The sequence below is a fragment of the Tasmannia lanceolata genome, unplaced genomic scaffold, assembly GCF_043159265.1.
Source record: "Tasmannia lanceolata isolate RefF3 unplaced genomic scaffold, GAP_Taslan_0.1 ptg000015l, whole genome shotgun sequence".
Lineage (NCBI taxonomy): Eukaryota > Viridiplantae > Streptophyta > Magnoliopsida > Canellales > Winteraceae > Tasmannia > Tasmannia lanceolata.
The window spans coordinates 21,590,893-21,612,838 of record NW_027518692.1 but is presented as its reverse complement, the minus strand read 5'-3'; the positions used below and the strand labels follow the sequence as shown (position 1 = coordinate 21,612,838).

General features: G+C 38.1%; 1 pseudogene across 1 annotated transcript; it reads left to right on the top strand.

Annotated features, from left to right (window-relative positions):
- The first annotated feature begins 884 nt into the window (after positions 1–884).
- LOC143845370 (K(+) efflux antiporter 4-like) lies at positions 885–21,148 on the top strand (annotated as a pseudogene). The gene is made up of 11 exons (XR_013234406.1): positions 885–1,157; positions 2,149–2,226; positions 2,411–2,499; positions 4,976–5,027; positions 5,160–5,213; positions 5,987–6,082; positions 16,326–16,513; positions 16,598–16,675; positions 19,634–19,678; positions 20,488–20,580; positions 20,694–21,148. The product of XR_013234406.1 is annotated as a K(+) efflux antiporter 4-like (transcript).
- Positions 21,149–21,946: the final 798 nt, after the last annotated feature.

The window sequence follows — 21,946 nt, the reverse complement described above, 5'->3', positions numbered from 1 at the left end:
GTTTCTCACATGGTGATGGGTAGGGTAGTGGACTAGTGGGTCCCACTATCATATCTTAAAAAAGTGGGACCCACCTTTTGACTCATAAATACACGATATCCTCATAATTTTGCAGGTGGCCCCACTATCTTTCACATCCAGATTATTTGTCGGTGGGTCGGCCGATAAACTCTGGTTCCGCCCACTGCCTATCTTTCACGGAGCCATTACGAGACGTGTAATCCAGTAAAAGAGAGGTCTTTTTTCAAAGAATTGTGCATGTATAGAAGGCCCCTATGGTCATATTTGTATGGCAAGAATTTTGTGGAAAAGTTAGGGAAGGAAAAATATTTCTAAAATTTCTTACTTTTTTTAGGCTTGAAAAAAAGATAATCGGAACAAACCCAATTCAAATTTTGTTTAGAGAGACTTATAATTTATGATAATATCCTTCCAAATTAATCATAATCAGAGATTTTGTACGGTGTAATGTAAGCTCTTCCAAAAAAACAAAGGTGTAAAAATGGGTTTGGTGAGGGTAAACATGTAAAAACCCAAAACCCAAAACTCCGTTCAAAACGGCGTTTTGCAAACGGACCTCTCCCCCTCCGTTTGCAAAACACCGTTTTGAGGGTTCAAAACGGTGTTTCAAACGGCGTTTCAAACGGAGGCTGCGCACCCAAACACTCCCAAACGGCCGTTTGGCCTCAAAACGGTGTTTCAAACGCCAAGAGGCGTTTTAAACGGTACGCCAAACACTAAGTTAGTGTCGGTGGATTTCGGTCGAAATTTAAAACCATGTCCAAAAGTGGCCTTATTTTTTATTCTCTTAAATGAGGGACTTTTCCGTAATTTTATTCTAACTTCTTTTTTCTCTGTACTTTCAACACCTGAAGACTGCCTTCAACAGAACCCAAAACATCAGTTTACTTCTTTCTCTTCCCTGCAAATGAGGCTTTGTTCTTCTATCCCCTCTCTTCCCCTCTTTTTCTCTCGCCTCATCTCTTTCTCATTTCTCCATTCTCTTCCTCCCTTTGCCCTAGCAATCGATAATAAATCTATAAACGCAAATCACACTGAATCCGAACTTTCTGGCTCGGAATCGAAGGACGATAGCTTCGCAAATTTGATCGATCGAGCTCTCGAGAAAGAATTCCCCGAAAATGAACATACTGGAGGTCTGTAGATCTAAAACCTTGAGATTTCTCTTTTTTTTTCTTCGATTTTTCGTTTTTTTTCTACTCTTTTTCGGCAATGTAGTGGTAGAAATGACAGCTAGGGTTTTGAATTAGGTTTTCCTTTTAGAATCAGAGTGAGATCTGTTCGGAGATGCTGGTTTGAGTCCTGTGAGTGTGAAATTTTAAGTGATGTCTGTTGATTGAGTGGAAATCTTTCTGTTAGGTTTAGTTAGGTCTTGGTTTCTTTGCGGTGGCAATGGTAATGTAATGTTCTTTAAAGAAGTGAGGAGATTAGGAAGATTCTACTAGTCTTGGATTTTAAATCAGCTTGTGCATCGTTTACCTTCAAAGTGCAAAAGGGTTAAAAATGCAGAGGTAGAATTTCCCCTCGGGGTGTTGAAGATGTCCAAAATTCACCAAATTGATTTGAAACCTTTTTCCCTTCTTTCGTGCATCCTGCTAAGGCACTTACATTTGTGGATGATTCTTAGGGTGTTTGAAACTTTGAATGATCATAGCAGTGCAAAAAGGGTTAAGAATGCAGAGGTAGCATTTCCCCCTGGGTGTTGAAGATGTTGACGGCAAAATCCACCAAATTGATTTGAAAACTTTTACCTTCTTTCCTGCATCCTGTGAAGGCACTTAAACTTGTGGATGATTCTTAGGGTGTTTGAATGATCATAACATTACAAAATGTCCTCTATGGTGAGACATCACATTTCTAAAGCTCGTGGACTGCTGCTACAACCTGTTGACACTGGTGCTACCGGTGTCATCAAACCCACTCAAATTTTCTTAGCGGCATCATCTGCATAATTCAATTTCCATGCTGGGCTGCCCCACAGTTTCTCTCACTTCCACATGATGATTAATCCTGCAGCTTATTTTGTAGCATTTCTCCTGGTCCATGTTAATACTCTTTCCAGTAGTTCAGTTCAAAAGATGTTGATGGCTAGTTTTTTATAAATATATCATATTGTTTCTTTCACAGGTTTTGAAGTTTTTGATGGAAAAGAACAGTATTAGTTCTCTTCATGGTCAAGTTACAGTTGGCACCCTTATTCTCCAGGTACCTTACTGGCTCATCTTTGAATTATGGACTTTTATAATTTAGTACACTTGTTATACTCACTGCTGTCTGATTCTCACGTACTATCTTCTGTTGTGGTATAAGAGTGGGTCATATGCGTTGCTGATATAGACATATTCACACAATATTGCCTGTGATTGATAAATCTGTCTTTTCCTATCAGGATTGTGCTGTTGGCTTGCTGTTTGCACTACTTCCAATTCTGGGTGGCACTTTTGGTGTTCTTCAAGGATTAATATCCATGGCCAAATCGTAAGTAAATCACCTGTACCAATGCTTTTTCTTCATCTGAAGGATGTTTTCTATTTTATGGAAAAAGGAATACAAGAAATCCTTGCCCCTAAACAACCAAATGCCTATGATGAATTCTGTTGAATTCAGTGATCCCATAATAATAGATAAAAAATTTCTAGTCTAATGTGGCTGCAACTTTGTGAATAGATTACATGCATTGGACCTTGAGCAGATGTGGAACTTTTTTTTGAATAATTGAGCAGATGTGAAATTTTGGGATAAAAAATCTTAATTCATAAATATTATGCAGAAGTTTGTCTTCCTCTCATGAAATCAACTCTACGGTTGTATTAGCAAAAGTACGGAATCTCCTTTGGTTTTGTGGATAATACATAGACTGGGAAGTTCTATTCATTGTAAATGCCTTACAAATATGAAAATTAGATATTTCCATTTCCAGTGAACTTCTGTTTTTTTATGCTTCCTGGTGGGCAAACATTTTCAAACAGTATATGCATTGTTTTGAATATTGCTGACATACTGTTTGAATTTTGCTGAAATGCAGAGCCTTTATAATCATGTTATGAACTAATTCATTATGCATTCCCATAGTTGCAGTCAAAGAGCCTTGTTTCCAAGCTGAATCTAGGATGTTATAGATTTTAGGGATGTTCTTTGAACTATCTCATGATGGGATGCATTACATCTTTTCCAAACTCCTATCAATTACCAATAGGAAGGATCTCGTTGGACGGTCTGCAATGAGTTTTGAAGTTCATTAATGCATGACAGTTCAACAAAACAGAATAGAGAATTGACATCCACACAAAATAAATGAAACAATCAAAAGGGGATACAATAACAATTTTAAATTTCAACCAAAACTGACACGAAACGACTTGACTGTTTCTGTTTCCATCCCTTACCGAAACGAAATCTCAGTGGTTTTGTTCCACTTCAATATTTCTGTCGGAATTTCAAATGATTAAAGCAACCAAAAAACGAAAAGATGTTATTTTTCTCAAAACCGAAAAAAACATGCCTAATTTATTGGCAATTTTAAAAAAACACTGTAGATCAAAGAAACACATTTTTTTCCTTGTTTTTCATGGATTTGTTTTTGGAAAACCTTATTTTGGAAAACCTTGAAATGTTAAGATTTTTTTTTTGAAAAACCTATTTTGTAAAGCCTTAATAATTTGAATTTTTTTCCTTAAAACATGTTTCTTTGATTTGTTTTTACTTAGGCCCTATTTTTTCATTTGGAACATTTCCAGTTCTTACTAAGACCCTGTTTTTCAACATTTGATTTGTTGCATTTATAGATACATTTCCATTTGGATGTAAATGGTGCAGATAGCGGTGCCAATATCAATTGCAAAGGTAGGAAAACATTGAAGATTTTTAATCGTTGTCAACATGCTTTGTGGGCCCATACTAGTTAAATTGAAGGTGGGCCCACTTTTCATTTCAATGTGAAGAATCACAAGAATTTCAAATTTCAAAACCGAAGCATCGTACAAATGATGAGTCTCTGACTAAGCACTAAGCACAAAAAAGGGGGGCGATGATATTTTCACCCCCCTTGCAGTACACATGTGCCCCCCCTTGTAGCCTGATTTGACATCAAAAAGCGTTAAAATTGCCCACTGTTCTCGTCAAATCATGTTATAAGGGGGGCGCATGCGTATTGCAGGGGGGGTGAAAATATCATCTTCCAATGGGGAAATGTTTTTTCTTTGTAAGCCATTTTACTTTTTATTTCATTTAATTGCATTAATTTAGAGAATGATATTCGGCAGGCAGCATCATTGAACTGCACTAGGGTAAGTTTGGCTGAACTCCAAAATTGTAATTTGGAAAATGCAGATTATATTGAAGATGCACATCTGGAAAGGGCCCACATTGCATCCAAATTGCAAGTTGGATGTAAATCCAAATGCTCCCTACGAAAGTGAAACTTATTCTGTCTGCGAGGGTGAGTAGTAGTGGAAAAATGACGAGGACTACCGGTGAAAGATAACTGCTAAATTCATCAGATCACCTCCCTTTCTGTGCGAGGAATTCTTTTTATCCTGCGTAGATATGCGTTGTAACTTTCACGTTAAAAATAATGCAGCCTAAATCTGAGAACATATTTTTGGAACAGAAAGTTGGGACATAACCTAGAAAACTAATGGATAATGGACCTAATGTTGGGCTCCCTGCCACATGGAAACAGCTTTCAGTTACCCGGGCTTTAGAGGAACAAATAGAAACTCATGAGATCACTTCCAGAAAATCAAGGTGTCTTCCATATTACTCGGATGAAATTTTATGCATTTGCATTCATTGAAGTTATTCATGTTGATATTACTGTTTGTAAAGTGAATTAATAAAGAAAGTTTATTGACTTAGTTCAAGCTGAAAAGGGTCTTCCATTGCTTTTGCTTTAGATCTCTGTCTCTTTGGCCTTAAATTTATTGTTGCATCTATCGATTTTTCTTTCTTGCAGGTTGGTCTTGCTGTGTACATTTTTGGCCATGATGATCAGTCTCTCGTCACAGGTGTGTTTTCTTTGATATGCAAAGGATTTTCAAATGTATACAGTGGAATATCACAATTTTGCGTTATGCTCTATATGCCACAGACGTTTCATATTTTGTTAACATGGTTGTCGTTGGTTTTTGTCTGTACAGACAAATGAACTTTATCAATTGGCGGCAGTCGCATTTTGTTTAGTTGTTGCTTGGGTTTGTTCTGGATCACTTCTCAATTCTTGGTTTACAATATTTCATGCTTTAGCTTTTGTTGGTTCTTATTCAGTTATATTTCACAGTCACTATCTGTATAATCTTTATTCAGTTTTTTATTCCTTGCGTGCAAATTTTTATACTGCTCTTATAGCTTCACAGAAGCCATTCTTGAATCAATGTGGTTGTCATATAAAAATTTGCAATGTTTTGTTTTATTACTTATGAAGTAAATGTGGTGCTGGATAAAAGGGGACTGAAAGTAGGGCCTCATGTTAAAGGATTCTAGTAAAATCCCTGTATTTGTTATTGTTCTTAAACGTAGCGTAAACTTCTGTAATGGGCATTTACTGTTAAGACTATAATTTTGGTGATAAAGGCTACATGACTTTTGTTTCTTCTATCAGTGAACTATCACTGGGCCTTCACATCCTGTCACTATAATATACATATATTTTTTTTGGTAGGTAAGCTGGGATCGAACCTCAGACCTCAAGGTTGAAGGTCAAAGCCTTTACCATTGATCTAGAGGCTTAATCCCTCACTGTAATATTTGAAGTGTCTTTCGCTGTTCCTAGTCAATCAGTTAATGCCTTTGAGTAAAGCTGTCAAGCTAGTTGCACGTATTTTGAAGTGTCTTTCACTATAATATCTGAATTTGTTATTGTGTCTGAATTCCTTTAATTGTTCAAGTGAGTAGCTTCACGTATTTTGATCAATGATTCATTTATATGATACGTAAGTATCTAATCTGGATATTTTCGTCATCTCAGTGCAGCGACAAGTTGGGCCTCAGCCTTGAATTGGGTTCTTTTGCCGCGGGAGTGATGATATCAACGACTGATCTTTCACAACATACCCTTGAACAAGTAAGCCAGGTTCTTTCCATTTATTTTCCTCGTGCTTAAGTTGCATAGATGTCTGATGCCACTGCTGACGCACTTTGTGTATACCTTGCATTATTTTGAGGAAAACTTCTGAGAAAATGTTGACTATGAATTCCTTTTTTTTCCCCTTTAGAATGGTATGTTGATTAAGAATATAATTTGGCTGAAAGAAGTGTATGGATGTTACCAAACTAAAGTTTCTCAAGATTGATCAGTTCTTTTTTCAATTTCCATTACGAAGGATTTATAAGCATTTGGCACGATTTTCCCCTTAGGTATGTGTGCGCTATATCATAGTTAGGCCTGATTTCCTGGATGATATTTTCATTCTGAGAAACTTTCCAGAGTAGATTTGCACTTGGATGCTACCAAACTAAGATATGTCTGGTCAACATATACTGATAGTTTGGGACATGAAACTTTCCCATATATATATATAGAGGAAAAGGATTGTACGCTCAACCGTCTGTAACTTTGGTGCGGAAGAGTTTTAAATCGTGTTTTCATTGGTCGAAATTTGGGGCCCACCGTGCGATTGAAAACCCAAAATAACACACCTTCGTATACAGTAGCAGATGGGAGGGAAAAAAAAACCCAAAAAAACCCCATCTTCCACGACAGTAGCTTCTGCGAGGGAAAGGAAACCCAAAAAATCTGCAGATTCTCTCGCTCTCTCTCCGATTCCGGCCGGCCCCAAAAAAACCCACCTTCGTCGACAGTAGCAGATGCGAGGGAAAAAAAAACTCATCTTCCACGACAGTAGCAGATGCGAGGGAAAAAAAAACCCAAAAAATCTGCAAGGTCTCTCGCCCTCTCTCCGACTCTGGCCGGCTCTCTTCCTCTCTCCGACTCCCGCGAAGTTCTCTCTCCCTCTCTCCAACAGGTATGTCTTTTTTCTTGTTTTTTTTTGGGTTTAGTTCTATTCTAGGGTTTGTAATGGGTTCTTGTTACTGATTTGTTGTGGTATGAAGGGAAAAAGACCCTAAATCAGTAGCAAGAGGGTTTTCTTTGTGTGGATTAAATACATGGATTTAGGATTTGTTTTTAACACAAGAGACCCTAAAAATCTAGGTTCTCTTACTCATTTTGTTCACTGATTTATGGTTTTTTGCTATTGATTTTTTGTGGATTGAAGACGTGGATTTAGGGTTTATTATTTTTCCTCTTTTTGTGGATTGAAGACATATGAAAAAGAATTCATGCCAGCCATATTCAGAATGTCCCTATCAGGCAAGCCCTCAAGTCCCAAAAAATCTCTGGTCAACCCACCCTTTCCACCACTTACCAAACCTTCACAATTATTTTGATGGTTTTTTGAAAAATTTCCTTCGCTTTGTGAACCCAACAACACTCATTTGAGAAGAGGAGCTGATGATGATGCTGCCTGGTCCATAAAATTTATGTTTGGCTGTTGATACTCGTATCCCCGTCCCAGGAGAGAAGTAAATTTAGAAAAGAAAGATTTATACATGTTCCTAAAAAATTTACATGTTCCTATCTCTTAATGTTGTGAATTTTAATTTGTGGGTTTATTGTTGATCCACCCTATATTTGGAACATCATCATGGGCATCACCTTTAATATTGTGCTGAAGGACATTTCATCATGTTTGAACCAAACATTTATTTTGTTGTGATGGAATGATGATTTTTTTTTTTTTTTTTTTTTTTGAAAGATGATGGAATGATGACTTCTGCCACTGGTATTTGATGATTATATGGTCCTTACATTTCTATTTGCTTTCTTTAGCTGTGTATGCTTCCATGTCAAGAATCACCATTATAAGAAAATCTTCCTTCACCACATAACAGGCATGCATCTTTTTGGCATAATCTGTTCAGACTCATAATCTGTTCAGACAGTTCCTTTTCTGTTTATTCTTCTATTTGAATCTTCAACTCTTAATTACCAAAATTTATAGACACATTATTTATCAGGTCCTTATTATAGTTGCTGATTTCTTTATGGACAGGATTTCGTAGGTTCGATCTTCCTATAGAGCTGGCGAGCTTTTTGTTCAGAGCATGGTGAGAGCTGAAAGGGCTAAACAAAGCCCTTCCAGCTTAGATGTTTGATGATTATAGTTGGTGATTTCTTTATGGACATGAAGACTACTCTTGCTCAATTCGTCTACAACGATCACATGGATTGAGGGTTTCTTAAATCTAAGGTTTGAAGTTGCTTTCTTTGATGTATCTTTGATTAATTTTCATGTTGTTTGACGGATATATTTATCATATTTTCATGTTTTTAGATAGCTAAAATGTATCCAAGTTCTTCGCAACCAAGTGGGGTACCTATTGAGCGAGGTGATGGTAGACCCTATGCTTTGGTTGACGATGCTTTGTCTCAAGCATGCGGCCTAGCTATTGAAGAAGTTGATGCTCATGGTTTACTTATGGTTGATGATGGTATAAATGTGGATGAAGATCATCTTGAATGGGCAGAGACAGATGTGAATGACATAGATGAGGTTGGCAGTGGTACATTTAGTACACCCAAAAAGGTTGATGGTGAGAAGGGTGTTGTGAATACGCCTTTTGTGGGACAGGCGTTTGATAGATGGGAATCTGCCTATGATTTTTACAATGCTTATGGACTGGCCACTGGATTTGGGGTACGGAAGTCCAGTACATCCTCTTCGATGAAGACAAATGAGGTCATATCGAGGGCGTTTGTATGTGACAGAGAGGGGCTGAAAAGGGAAAGGGATAAGGGCAAGATAGATAATGCTAAGGAAATGAGGGAGCGTCGCATTGTGCGCCTAAATTGTAAAGCTAGGATGATCATCAAACATAGAGATGAGAAGTGGGTAGTGAAAACTTTTGAAGACATCCATTCTCATGAGCTGACCTCCCCACTGAAAACCAAAATGCTTCGTTCCCATAACCGATTTCATAAGAGTGAAGGTACTAAGGCTTTGATAGATTGTCTGAATGAGACACAAATGCCTAAATCTAAGATTGCAAAGGCCATTAATTCGACCCACGATGGAGTAACAGGTGGGCTGTCAACAAATCAAGTTATTGCCCATTTGAGAGCAAAAAGAAATAATAATTTGGGGCAAGAAGCAGTCATAGTGGCCAACCATCTGCAAAAGAAACGATCGGAAGACCCAAACTTCTTTTTCTCGATGGAGTTAGACACGGATGGGACCTTCCGATCCATGTTCTGGGCTGACGCTAGGGCGAGGGATGCATACATGATATTCAACGATGTCATTGTTTTTTATGTTACCTATAAAACAAATAGACTCTCTCTGCCATTTGCACCATTTTCAGGATTGAACCACCACAAACAGTCAACCCTTTTCGGAGCTGCACTGCTAGCCGACGAGACAGATGAGACATTTTGTTGGGTATTTGAGCAGTGGTTGACGTGCATGCATGGTAGAGCTCCGGGTGTAATAATTACTGATATGGACTTGGCTATGAAAAATGCGATTAAAAGAGTTTTTCCAGATACACGCCATAGGTTTTGCGAGTGGCACATATGGAAGCATCTACTTGAGAAAGTTGTAGAAATGCGGGATACCGATAGTGATTTTTACCGTGATTATAATCGGTGTTTTCATTCGAAAAAAATAGAGGAGTGTGAGGACAAATGGCAAGATTTGGTGGTCAATTATGGAATTTGTAGGAATGAATGGTTGTCTAGGATGTGGGAGCAACGAGAGCATTGGATGCGGGCATATTGGAGAACCACTTTCACTGCAGGCATGAAATCAAGTCAGCGCAGCGAAAGCATGAATTCCTTCTTTGACGGATATGTGAACAACAACACCGGGTTACATGAGTTCTTGACTGCTTATGAAAGGGCACTTGTTCAACGCCGTAAAACCGAAGCCGAAGAAGATTTCAAGTCAAAATATTCGATTCCTAAGATGCAAACGAATACCCCATTGGAAGAAGAGGCCGGTAAATTCTATACGAGTATTATCTTTAACAAATTTCAGGATGAGTTGAAGGGTAGTAACAACTGTTGGCATGATCAGTTGAGCAGTGAAGGTACAGTGGAAGAGTATTCTGTAGGTCTTAAAACTGATCAGAAGAGTAGATGGTGCAGGGTACAATATGACGATTCTGACGGAGTGACCGCGAGGTGTGAGTGTGCTATGTTTGAGATGGAAGGGATATTATGTCAACATATCCTTCGGATTTTTGACCTTAAGCAATTGAGAATGGTCCCTGAGCGTTACATGTTAAGGAGGTGGTCTATTGAGGCTAGATATCGAGAGGGGGGTGTATTACCTACAAGCACACAAGAGACTAATGGCATGAATCCCTTTAAGAGGTGGTGCCTAATCTCAACATGGCAACGACTTCTAGATGGACCAGGTAAGAGGGATGATGTAATGAAAAATATGGAAGATTTTTGCAGTGCACTTTGGGCTGAAGAAGAAGTCAGGAAGAAAGATGAGTTGGTGGAAAGTGAGTTACCAGTCATTGGTAGCGAAGTCCAGTCTAACATTTGTGTCAAACCAATGCCTGAAATTACTATTCGAGACCCCCCAGTTGCGAAGACGAAGGGCCGACCGAAGAATGCTACACGTTTGAAATCTAACATAGAGAGACCTCTGCAACTCAACCAAAGAAGAGAACGTGCAAATCCTGTGGGGAACAAGGACATTATGCCTTGACTTGTAAAAAGAACTCCAAGGTCTGTACATGTTGCTTGTTTAAGTTATAAGTTTCTTAAAGTAGTCATTAATAATAATTTGTTCTTGTGTTTGGTAATAGAAACATAACAGAAAGCGGCCAGGGAAAGAAGATGTAGAGGAGGAGGAGGAGGAGGAGGTGGAGGGGTAGACGCTGAGTAGGTTAGTATGTGTTTCTTTTATTTCGAGTTCTTATGTGTATTTTTGGGTCCATCATTTTGTGTTGGTTTTGCAATTTGAGGAAATGTTTGCTGCAGGGTGGGTTTGTTCAGAGCATGGTGAGAGCTGAAAGGGCTAAACAAAGGGTGAAGACTACTCTTGCTCAATTCGTTTACAACGATCACAGGGTGAAGACGTGTCAAAAGCATGCAAGTTCTAACTGGATGTTTCCTTGCCAAGGGTAACAATTTGATCTGTTGATGCTGTCATGTTCTCTTCCCTTTTTCCCTCTGTTGTTGCTATACTGCATTGTTAGCTTAGAATGCATTGGAGCAGAACTGTTCACTTTAATGGAACAGGTATCTGTCAAATGCTGATTCGCCACCAAACTGCGAATCATTGCCAATGAACCAGGTGCGCAACTCAAAGCTGGAAAATAACTGTTTCAAGTCACACCCACATGCATCACATTTGAAGAGCCCGAATTTGGTGAAGGAAGGCTTTATTCTGTAGGATGATATCAAAATGGAATAACTCAGTTATGTTTATGTAGAAAGTTAATTTATGTGTTTATTGTGGCATATGATGGAATTCTAGATTCCTTTGACCTTGTATTCCATTTTACATTCTGTTCAAAAGTGAATTATTTTTAGACATCTTTCTATAGCTGATTTTGTTGATTTTTCTTAGTCGGTTGCATTGACACAATTCCATCGATGGATGCAGTTTATGCTATTTTCGGAAGTGTGGTATTGTCCAATAAACCTTTTGACTCCCTTCTAGTGTTTTGTTGGGTAGTTTTATGTAGTTTCTCATGCACTGAAACTGAGTCATGTTGAACCTTCTTGAAACAGCTTATGCTCAACTGTGGGTTCTTTGTGTTCTTGCTCTGACAGCCGAATGGTTTTAGTGTTTGTATTACAAAAATGGGTGCCCTTGGTTCATTACAATGCTACTTTCTTTTTAGTGGTTTGATGAGTAAATACCAAATAACTGAGTACTTACAAAACTACTTTGAGGAGTCCATGTTTAAGAATGGCTGTATTAAGAATAGTCACAAGAAATGCAAAGTAAGGTGGGTGGTTTCCATCAATTTTCCGCTGGTGGAAGAGGAAACGACCGTGAGAAAGAACCAAAAAAAAAAAAAAGAGAGTAGAGAATGTAGGTTGAATCCACCCTGGATGGCAACAAAACAAGCAATCAAGGTGTATTTGACAGAAAAATGCCCACATTTAGGCCCTACTCGTTTTGGGATTGTGGCAACCGATTGTCAGTTAATTTTGAGCCCAAAAATAGGTTGGAGGCTGACAATCGGTTGTCATAATATCAAACGAACAGGGCCTAAGAATTTTAACGGCTAGAGAAATTTACTTAGACCACATGAAGCAAAACATAAATGAGAAATTTACTAGTAAGGCCATCCCCGTTACCTTTTCCCCAAAACCACTGGAGCAAATGAATTTCTAGTTGGCCATGATAATAATGTGCAAATTTCCAAACCAACTCATGATGATTGAAACATATGGACGTCAAAATACCAAAACAAGCAAAATACCCTCATAACAGAAAAAAAACAAAAATACATTTAGATGTATTTATATGTCGTTGATTGCTTGTTGAAATGCCCGATAGAGCTCCGCAGAGAACCCAATTCCTCCTTCAAACTCATGGTATTTAGTATTTACAAACAATTTCATACAACCGAGGTCCTCCATACTCTTCACTGAATGTACTGCCTTGTCTCTAACACGGACACTCACCTGCATAAAATCCGATAAATATAGAACACCAGTATCAATATATTTTTTCTTTTGAAACTCACCAGTATTCAATAATTTAGCGATTAAAAAAAATGATAGAGACACATGCAGATCTAATGCGACAAAAATAAGAACCCTAGAAAAAAGACATAATCGAAAATAGATCAGAAAATAGCCAAACTTACCTGGGATTAAAGATCAGTAAAGATCGATCCCTTTTGAAGGTCCAAGAAAGGGAAATTGAGATCAGATCTTGTCGCTTTTACGAGAATCCGGTGGCGCCCGCCGGAGAAGGACGAGCCGCGTCGGAGAGAGAGAGAGTAGAGTCGGAGAGAGAGAGTAGAGTCCGAGAAGGAGGTTTTGGGTTTTCCTCTTCTCACAGTAGAAAGGGGTTTTGGGTTTTTCTCTTCTCCTCTTGTCTGTAGAAAGGGGTTTTGCGTTTTGTTTTCTTTATACCCAAAAAAATGGAAAACAACATACCTGTGAGTTGAAGCCGGTGGCGCCCGTCGGAGAAGGAGGTGGCGCCCGCCGGAGAAGGACGAGCCGCGTCAGATAGAGAGAGAGTAGAGTCGGAGAAGGAGGTTTTGGGTTTTCCTCTTCTCACAGTAGAAAGGGGTTTTGGGTTTTTCTCTTCTCCTCTTGTCTGTAGAAAGGGGTTTTGGGTTTTGTTTTCTTTATACCCAAACAAATGGAAAACAACATACCTGTGAGTTGAAGCCGGTGGCGCCCGTCGGAGAAGGAGGTGGCGCCCGCCGGAGAAGGACGAGCCGCGTCAGATAGAGAGAGAGTACAGTCGGAGAAGGAGGTTTTGGGTTTTCCTCTTCTCACAGTAGAAAGGGGTTTTTGATTTTTCTCTTCTTCTCTTGTCTGTAGAAAGGGGTTTTGGGCTTTGTTTTCTTTATTTCGACGCGCGACGATTTGCGTGGGCCAATGACATTTTTCACTCTACCGCACCAATTTTACAAACGCTCGACCGTATAATCCTTTTCCTCATATATATATATATATATAGAGAGAGAGAGAGGCGTTCCTGTGCTCAACCCCAGCGAAGCTCGCTGCGCTCGAGTTTAGAAATCTACTCCCATTCGCTAGTTTAGTGGGGCCCTTGCGTTAAGAAAAAACCCATATCGTATTTCACTGTCGAGAAAGCTAGGGTTTTCGCTGGTTTCAACTTTGAAGCTCTCTCTGTCCAACTTTGAAGAAAAAGGGAAAAAGCTAGGATTTCTGGCTCCACTCTCGATCTCCCCTCCGCTCGATCTCCTCTCCGCTTGATCTTCTCTGCAGTGACTAGACAATCCTTCGGTAAGGTCTCCTCGTGATTAACCAATCCTTCCAGATACGTTCACTCCACTCTTGATCTTCTCTGCAAACCCTCCGGTAAGGTTTCTGAAACCCTAAACATGATTTCTTCATTTAGGGTTAGTTAACATGATTTCTTCATTTAGATAACATGATGTCTTCACTGTAGAGAGAACTATATGACTGGATTTTTTCAGTTTATGAACAAAGGTATATAGAAACCCTAAACTTGATTTGTTCATTTAGGGTTTCTAATACCTTCTTTCATTTAGATTTTCCACTTTTTGCAAACACATCCTATTTTTTATGATGCCTAATTGCTTTTAAAATTGAAATCTTTTATTTGTTGCACGTATCTGATGTTTGATTTTGAGAGGAATTATCAGTTAGTTGGTTCCATTATATCAGTTGGTTAGTTGGTTGTTAATGTGTAAAATTCATCCAACTTGTTCAAAATATTGAACAACCTTACTACGTGCACAATTAACAACCAACTAACCAACTGATATAATGGAATCAACTAACTGATAATTCCTCTCAAAATCAAACATCAGATACGTGCAAAAAATAAAAGATTTCAATTTTAAAAGCAATTAGGCATCATAAAAAATAGCATGTGTTTGCAAGAAGTGGAAAATCTAAATGAAAAAAACGTATTAGAAACCTTAAATGACCAAATCAAGTTTAGGGTTTCTATATACCTTTGTTCATAAACTGAAATAATGTTTAGGGTTTTAAAAGGTATTAAAAATCCAGTCACCTCTCTCGCTCTCTGTTTTTGTTTTGTTTTTTGAATGAGTCATATACTTCTTCTCTCTACAGTGAAGAAAGCATGTTAGCTAAATAAAGAAATCATATTAACTAACCCTAAATGAAGAAATCATGTTTAGGGTTTCAGAAACCTTTCCGGAGGGTTTGTGGAGAAGATCGAGAGTGGGGTGAACGTATCTGGAAGGATTGGCAAATCACAAGGAGACCTTACCGAATGATTGTCTAGTTACTGCGGAGAAGGTCGAGCGGAGAGGAGATCGAGCGGAGGGGAGATCGAGACTGAAGCCAGAGACCCTAGCTTTTCCCCTTTTTCTTCAAAGTTGGACGAAAAGAGCGTCAAAGTTGAAACCAGAGAAAACCAAGCTTTCTCGACAATGAAATGTGATATGGGTCTTTTCTTAATGCAAGGGCCCCACTAAACGAGCGAATGGGAGTGGTTTTCCCAACTCGAGCGCAGCGAGGGTTGATATATATATATATATATATATATATATATATATATATATATATATATAGAGAAAACATTTCCTACACACTTGTGTAGGTAAGTTACCTACGCACTACCTTAAAATACAGTGGGGGCCCACATTGTTTGGGTGATCCAAACAATTCATTTGAATGGTCCTCACATAGATAGGGTGTCAACAAAAAATCAAATCCATAGGATCATCCTAACCCTACGATTTGTGGAGGTAAAATGGACGTGTATAAACCTTCACAAATTAGTCCATTTTTTGCCTCCATAGTTTGAATGGTTAGGATGATCCTATAGATCTGATTTTTTGTGGACACCCTATCTATATGAGGACCATTCAAATGAATTGTTTGGATCACCCAAACAATGTGGCCCCCACTGTATTTTAAGGTAGTGCGTAGGTAACTTACCTACACAAGTGTGTAGGAAATGTTCTCTCATATATATATATATATATATATATATATATATATATATATATAATTTCCTCAAGATTTTACCTCAAACCTGGTATTTTAGCATATTTTACTATGAACGCACCCACATTCAGAATCTATAAGGACTGCACTCCTGAGTGAATTTGGACCTTGGTACTATTCTCAGAAATGACCATAAAATTCCCTGCATTTTGTGGCTTCTTTTGAGTGAATAAGAAGGTAATGTGTGTGATAGTATACCCCTGCTTTGAGGGATGACTTAAACACCCTTATTGTTATAATTCAGGAAATATCTGAAACATGCACTTCGTGCCATGTGTTGCATATATTATGAACCATCCAACAAAACTATTACGTGAAGCCATGTCTTAGTTGTAATCTAATTTTCAAGATCACTTCATCCATGCAGGGTTTTTAGAAAATGGGATAATGGATCTCTGGCATTTGAAAAAATATATAAAGTTGATGAGAAAATGGATCTATCTCATTTGGTCATGTATATTCAACAGATGAGGGAATGTATATTCAATAGACGATTCTATGATATTTTATTTAACTTGTGCAAATTTCTACCAATCTATGGATGGTTAGGCTTTTTTAGCAGACAATCTTGACATTTATATAAGGAACACCATGCATGCTCATTTCATGTGTGTACTTTTTACAGGTTGAGCCCATTCGCAACTTGTTTGCTGCACTTTTTCTTGCCAGCATTGGGATGCTAATCCATGTCCATTTTCTCTGGAACCATGTGGATATTTTACTAGCTCTGTGATATTGGTGATCATTATAAAAACAATTGTGATCACCTCCGTTGTTAAAGGATTTGGATATAGCAATAAGACTTCAGTTCTCGTAAGCTTGTCAATTGTTATGTAGCTAGCTTTTGAGCAATCTGCATATTGCTTCTGCTGAATTAGTTTCTCACATTATGTGTAGGTCGGCATGTCCTTAGCACAAATTGGAGAGTCTGCTTTTGTTCTTCTCAGTCGTGCATCTAATCTTCATCTGGTTGAGGTTGGTGGTCAGTGCAACTACTCCTTTACACTTAGACCCAGTGCATCCAATTAAGATAGCAAGCCCCTGTCAAAAAAAACTTTTGTTTAACGATCAGGTGTTATTATCTTGTATGTGTGTTGAGCACTAGTGGCTCTCAGATTTGCTGATTTATGGTTCAAAACAGGTTTTTTAGATCCAATAATGTCTACTTAAGAAATATAGGCATAAACTTCACATGAGTTTAATGTGAAGGGTGTAAAGGACAAGTACATGCACTTGAGATCAAGGTTTTAAATTTCTGTTTAGGCCTTGGCTGAAACCGAAATTTGGGGGAAAAAAGGAATTACTTTTTTATTTCAAAATTTCAGAAAAAATAGTAAATTTGTGAAAAAAATCATTTTTAAGAATATCCCCAACATTCGGCCGAAATTTCTGAAAATTTAGCCGAAATTTCAGGTTCTTTGGATTTCAGTTTTGGTCCCAACCGAAATTTCGGTATTTGGGCCAAAATTTAAAACCTTGCTGGAGATTAGTCAAAGTTACCTCTCATCCTCATAACCAATGAAGCACGGATACGGGCACAGGGTGTGGGTACGACACGATACAGGTACGTGGATACGTGATTTAAAAAAAAAAGGATACGGGTACGTTGGGGGTACGCTGAATATAATATATTTTTATATTTTATTATATATTTATAAAGTAAAAATAAAATTAAATATTTTATTAAAGAATTCAAACAATTTAATTGGAGAAGAATCAAATAACAAAAACATCACAAAAATCTAAGATTACTTCACCAAAATCTAATATTACTTCTAAGTTGTTAGGAATATATATATATATATATATATATATATATATATGAGGAAAAGGATTGTGCGGTTGAGCGCATAAGGGTTTCATGCGGTTGAAGAGAGAGAACCATTCTCATTGGTTGATTTAGTGGGCCCGGGCAGGAAAAGAAAGAGAGATTTCGTGCGTTGTTATCATTCTCTTCGACTGCTTAAAGAAACTTTTTTGATTTGACAGCCTCTATTTTCTCGTAATTGTCATAACCTCCTATATGTGATTGGTATTTGTTTCATAATTTTAAAATTTATAACCCGTAATTTTTCATTCAAAACCTTATAATTTAGCTAATTTACTTTTTGTTGTGTAATGATTACTTTTTAACCTTTTCTAGCAACATTTTAGCAACATTTGGATGCGCGCATCTTTGCACACTCGATGGCCACTTGCCGAGAAATTGCCAAGGAGAAGCTTGATAGCAAATTCTATTAAAATAAAAACCACATTTAAATGTGGTCAACAGTACTGGGCACTCTCACTTTATGTATGGCCCACACCATAGGATGATCCAAACCGTCCATTAGTTGGGCCATAGCCTAAATAGGTTATGCTCCAAAAATCATTTCCATAGGATGATCCTATCCCTCCAATCTGAATGTTAGAGGGTTGATCCTAACCCTCTATAGATCGGAGGGTTAGAATCAACCGATGGAAATAATTTTGGGGCATAACCTATTTAGGGTATGGCCCATCTAATGGACGGTTTGGAACTTTGGATAATCCTACGGTGCAGGACATACCGTACGGGTCACTTTTGCCAGGTCTACTTACTAGTCTTTGATGCAGTCCTTCGCTTCCCATACAACGACGCAAAAAAATTACAGACTCATTTCATGGAAGACAAGGACGGTGGATCAGAAGAAAAATGCCCAATAAAAGAAAAAGAGTCTTCTAATATCAAAAAATGTACAAGCAATAATTTTTTTCTCTTGTAAGAGAAACTTAAGCAGAAGGGATAATTGCATAGGTAGCCCATTGCAATTAAAAAAAACATTGATCTGACGATCCTAACCGTAAATTAGCTAAAACATTCATTAGATGGGCCATACCCTAAATAGGTTATGCCCCAAAATTATTTCCATCGGTTGATTCTAACCCTCCGATCTATAGAGGATTAGGATCAACCCTCTAACATTCAGATTGGAGGGATAGGATCATCCTATGGAAATGATTTTTGGAGCATAACCTATTTAGGCTATGGCCCAACTAATGGACGGTTTGGATCATCCTATGGTGTGGGCCATACATAAAGTGAGAGTGCCCAGTACTGTTGACCACATTTAAATGTGGTTTTTATTTTAATAGAATTTGCTATCAAGCTTCTCCTTTGGCAATTTCTCGGCAAGTGGCCATCGTGTGTGCAAAGATGCGCGCATCCAAATGTTGCTAAAATGTTGCTAGAAAAGGTTAAAAAGTAATCATTACACAACAAAAAGTAAATTAGCTAAATTATAAGGTTTTGAATGAAAAATTACGGGTTATAAAATTTTAAAATTATGAAACAAATACCAATCACATATAGGAGGTTATGACAATTATGAGAAAATAGAGGCTGTCAAATCAAAAAAGTTTCTTTAAGCAGTCGAAGAGAATGATAACGCACGAAATCTCTCTTTCTTTTCCTGCCCGGGCCCACTAAATCAACCAATGAGAATGGTTCTCTCTCTTCAACCGCATAAAACCCTTATGCGCTCAACCGCACAATCCTTTTCCTCTATATATATATATATATATATATATATTTTTTTATTTTTTTTTTTTTTTGATATGTTCAACCCCCCCTGTTAGTTGGGACAGCCCCTCTATTGTATATTTGTAATTTTTTATTTAATTCGAACCGGATGCGCACCCGATACGTACACAAAATCCCAAACTGGATTTTTGTTTTGTTTGGTGTTCGGGTGCGTATCGGGTGCGTACGGTACGCACCCAAAGAGTACCCAAGAGCACCTGCACCCGAAACGGGTGCGTGGGCCTCCGGAGAGTACCCATACTTCTTAGCTCATAACACTGATCTACATGGCTGCCTGTGATCTACCTCAATATTCAACATACATGCATAAATGTAGGTTGTATCAATATTCAATTTGATGATGTAACTATCTGTCTGATCATGTTTTACAGGGGAAACTGTACCTGCTGCTTCTTGGCACAACAGCTCTTAGTCTGGTAATTTTCTCAACCTTATGTAACTAACCCCATTTTGAATCAATGTTGTATGGTGCAAAAATGTGAAGCCATATGAAGCATGACTCTTAACCTATAGCAGTCACATAAGAACATGCTACCATCCACAATCATCTTACCCTTAGAGGTTTACTTACCATGGGGACAAGTAACTCACTAGGTGTCTCTGAGATACAGCATGGTCATTTCGTGATTATGCTCGTGTCATGTTGAGATAATTGTTTGTATACTGTCTTCTGTTCACCAATCAAAGCTAGATATTTCCAGCTTGCATATAACTTCATGTCAATCTGCAAGACATGAGATTGTTTCATTAGCAAATAACTGGAACGTCTCCAAGAGTAGCACATTTCATTGTGCCTTCTAAGCAAGTTTGTGGTTGCTAATACTAGGTATTTTGTTAGAAGCCGAACATTAATGGAAGGACATTGTAGGTTATGGTAGGTAAATATCATTCAGAGTGACCATACACATGATTTTGCAAAACATCAGCCAGAGAACTCCAAGAAGATCTGTGGAAGCCTCGAAATGAGGTTTCAATATAAAAATGTGGGGACTTATGGACGTTGAAATTTTGTATCTTTGGGATTGTACTGAAGGATCAGATCATCTGGTTCTAATTTGTTAGATTGAACTGAAGTGGCCATGCAACAGATCCTGCATTTATTGCTCCCCACCCCGACCCTCGTTTGCCCAGGATCTGTGAAGCATCCCTTGCAATTTAGCTTTCCAAATTCAGTTCGTTCATTATAATTTCCTCTGCAGATCACCTACAGAAAGAAATTTTGCAGGTGACTACTCCATTACTTTTTAAGCTAATTGCGGCAGTCATACATCTTGGGGTGTTGTTGCGGTGGTTTTCTCCTGAGAGCATCCAGATTGAGGTAATGTTTCCATGTTTACAGATCATTCACTCATCAAAATATGGTTTGTTGCAGTTATATTTATTGTTGTCAGAGAAGGGCTTAAGGAATTTGAATTTGTTTTCAACATCCAGATGGGATTTAAAGGTGATAGTCTTCGCGCAGACAGTGCTAAGCTTATTACTTTGATGGTCCAAGGCTCTCATGATTCATGAAAAAAAAAACATGCTCCAAAATGAATTCCAGCTTTACCTGATTGTCTTCTTTGTACTCTGGCGGGTACAAATACTTAAAAAGAGTGCAAAGGAGATAGACCGACTCACATTCTTTTTAAAGCTCCTTCCTGTTCTCATTCCTCCAAACAAGAGCTGCGCCCAGGAAATGCAACTAACACATTAGAAGGATCTAAAAGCCAAGTACCAAATTTTGGGCTTGGCCTTTGATCAGGTCATCTTACTACTTACCAGCATGCCTATTTTGTATATAGTAGTTTCTACTTCATATTCGATTTGATTTTTTTATTGTAACTCACAGTACAGTTGTGAAATTGTAGAATAATACCAATTCATGTATTTTTGTTTTGGATCTCCACCTTCTGCTCTTCTCTTTTAGGGAGATGGTTTTTTCACCCCCCCTATAGGATTATGCACCCCACGCCACGCCACCCACAAACAAAAACGTTAAAGTCTGCCACAATTCCCTGGGGGGGGGGGGGGGGGGGGGGAGGGGATCATCTCCCTTCTTTTATCTGTTCTAAATTAATGCAGTGTCTATGAGACTAATGCCGTCTCATGAGTCTCTATATGGAGCAAGTAAAACTGTAAAAGAAGTATTTGGTCTGTGAATTGGCTCACTTCTTCATGCCTCTAACTATCATTTGGATTTCTTACAATTGCCATCAACACTGTAGATTACACAACCCCATTTAAAAGCTAATTTATGTATTCACACTGTATTAACAAAGGAACTCTACCCATTAGATTGCAAACATAACCCTTATCTGTAGTTCTGTACCACTGAACAACTCCGTAATTTTGATTGCAGAGTTGTCTTGTTATTTAACTAATTTTCCATTTATTCTTGAAATCACCCCAAGCCATTAGATTGCATACTTCTTCAATCCTATGTATAATGTTTAACCTTGAAATGCCTCCTGCAATTCTATATATTTGATTCTAAATTTCCCGCCCCTTTCAACTATTCATTTCTGAAATCTCCCACTCCCCAGGATTCAAATTTTGTCTCTGTCCATCAGATTGCAAATTTCCAGCCCTTTTGAACCATTTATTCCTGAAATTCCCCACTCTCTACGTTTTTGCCTCTATCCATCAGATTGCAAATTACCCTCACTGACTGAACAGGCCCAAATCACATGGAGTGAAGTGTG